Genomic DNA, 2848 nt, shown 5'->3' on the forward strand with positions numbered 1-2848 from the left:
CCCTCCCAGCCAGTGAAGAACTAAGTCAGTGCTGGGCAGCTTCCAGTTGCACTTAGTCTGCAGCTGGTAGAGCAGAGGCAGAGCTGGCAGTGATGTGGATGCAGCGTCAAGCTGCCCGGCCATGGTGATCATGCCCCAGCTGGAGAGAAGGAAGCTGGGGGGAAGTGGCAGCAGCAGCAATGCACGTGCAGTTCCCAGTTGCCCAACACCAGTGCAGCTCACATGCCAGCCAGGAAGAGAGACAGTGCCAGCACAGCTTCCAGCTCCCTGAACCCAGCACAGGTACAAGCAATCCCCACTTGCTGCTGACACGCCACTGAAGCCACCAGGCCTATGCTGGACTGTTCTAGTCCATGGCTGGAAAAGGTTTCCAGCCCCTGCTCTAACTGATCAAACAAATGAAAAATTTATATAGGAAAAAGTAATAGAAATAAGAATCAGAACTTGTTTCTCCAGAACCCTCAGAGAAGCAGAAGGAAAAATCTCTATAGTTTTGCAGAAAAGCCATCATCTAAGGATCAATATGAAAAAAAACACCTCTCTTCTAAACTGATGTTTAGAATAAACACTCCTAAATTGACTACAAAGGTCACTGCTTTATTGAAGAGACAATTATGATTTTGTTTTTAAATAGTAGGGTAACTGATGGAGGGTTTTTTAATAGTGGGAACATTGCCTCAATTTCTGTTGGCACATTTTATTTTCACTGATCTAGCTGGAAGTGTTAATTGCATTTACTTATTCTGTTGACGTTAAAACCATTTCTAAGACTGAAGTTGTTACTGCTTCCAACCAGTGGCTGCCCAGACTAGTAGGTCTAGTTTTGTCAAATTAGACACAGATTATTCCAGTAGGTAAAGATCAAGGATATGAAGGTGGCAGCAGATTTTATGGTGTAACATTGCAGTGTCAGGATCCACATGGACAAATTATGTTGAACCATACTATAAGCTGGGGCGGGCAATTATATTGGGTGGAGGGCCGCTTACTGAGTTTTGGGAAGCCATTCAGGGCCACATGACAGGCAGCCAGGGGCAGATGAACATTAATTTTCTAAATTTTTTAGGGGCCCCACAGGCCAGATAGAATGGCCTCACAGGCCACATGCAGCCTGTGGGCCACATTTTGCCCACCTCTGCATAAGCCCTAGAGTATGCTTTAAACCTAACCTATATCTGTGCATTACATGTGCTGACAGAGTGCCTTGTTGATTCCTTTGAATGGACTATGAACTTTATAGTTCACTTGTGCAGTTAGGGGTACAGCATAGAGCTGGGGATTCTTCCTATCAGCTTTCCCATAGGCTGCTCTTAACACCCAGAGATGCTGCAGTGCATCTCAGGATTCTTGATGCAAATCCTGCCAGTGACATACCTGGATGGGCTGCAGAGAGACAAAAAGAGTAATGATCATGTACAGATATCATTGATTTAAAAAATCCCTAAGCAGCTCATTCCAAATTAATATCAGATCTTGTACTTACTATGGCCCTGACTCTTCACTGAATTTAACAGGGATGCAAAGGGAAGGGGAAGAAGTAGAAGTGTTTGCAGGATTGGGGTTTGTGAGCCCAGTCCAATTTCTATGAAAAGACTCTCCCTGACTTTAAAAGAAGTGGAATTAAATAATGTGTGTCACTGGGTTGTTTCCCCCACCCCCTTTTTTTAAAGGAATAATCCCCTGTTATCCTGGAATGCACCATGTCTGAAGCATGTCACTTAACAGCATTATGTGTACAACACAACATTTCCTGCTTAAAATAAACACAAAAAAAACTATTTAAACAGTCTTTGGTATGACACAAATATTACCTGGCGCTTATCAGTTTGATAACAAAAAGATTATAAAGGGATACATTATTTTTTATTTGCAATCTGACCTCAAAAGATTGATCAATTGATTGATTGACTGGTTGATTGAAATTAGTCCCCAAGGAAAAAGAGCAATGTCGTATCAACCCAGTGTTTATGCAAACACACAGGCAAAAATCTTTTGGCAGGGAAACACTCCCAACGCCCTCTCAAATGTACCCTTTTAAAGGCATTGCTCACGAAACATTTTACAAGGCAAATAAAATACAGGTTGGGCTTAATTCATCCCTACTACATACAACTTCATGGAAGTTTACTGGGGTTATGGCAGCAATTCATGTGACCCACTACACATAGCCAAACAATTCCACCATCCTTCTCTAGGATCTCTGCTATAGGAGACTTCACAGTTGACACTCTCAGCTTATTAGACTAAACAGAGGTAACGTTATGCTGTAGGTTGGGTGGAAAGACAGCAGAAGTAGGGAAACCCTTAAACAAGGGATTCTGAAAAATATGCCCGGCTGAATTAATACAAGGATAGCTAAAAGGCAGTGTGTATGAAGATACAAATGCAGTTTCAAACTGCTTGATTAAGCTACAACAGGGCTCCAGAGTCTAAGGTATGCACACAGTTAAGCAAGCCTACACCTCCTACTCTGGCTCAGACTCTCCAGGACTGCCCCAAATTGGGGGGAGAGAGGGAGGCCAGTATTCCCAAGGATCTCCTGAAATAGAACTTTTATCCCAAGTTTGAAAATTAGCCCCAGATGGGTGGCCGGCAGTGTCCTGCTGCATCCTGAGAAGACACAGCAGGAAGCTGCTGGGGCCACAGGAACACAGCAACTCCTGCAAGCTACCCCCTGAACCAGACTTGGGATAGCTGTGTTCATGTGGTGCCATGCCTATGCCAGCTAATTAGATAAGCCTCTCAGCACTGTGTGAACGTTCATGACTACACTAACTGGCATTGGTGAGGGGCAGAGTGAATTACCCCAGGCACTGTGCTCTGTAAATGCAGCTATGCTGCTTCTGGT

General features: G+C 43.9%; 1 protein-coding gene across 2 annotated transcripts in view; it reads right to left on the minus strand.

Annotated features, from left to right (window-relative positions):
• Window positions 1-2848, minus strand: part of MXD4 (MAX dimerization protein 4) — a 53737-nt gene that overhangs the window by 44063 nt on the left and 6826 nt on the right. The window lies entirely within an intron of this gene.

The sequence above is a fragment of the Alligator sinensis genome, unplaced genomic scaffold (genome assembly GCF_000455745.1).
Source record: "Alligator sinensis unplaced genomic scaffold, ASM45574v1 scaffold1051_1, whole genome shotgun sequence".
NCBI lineage: Eukaryota > Metazoa > Chordata > Crocodylia > Alligatoridae > Alligator > Alligator sinensis.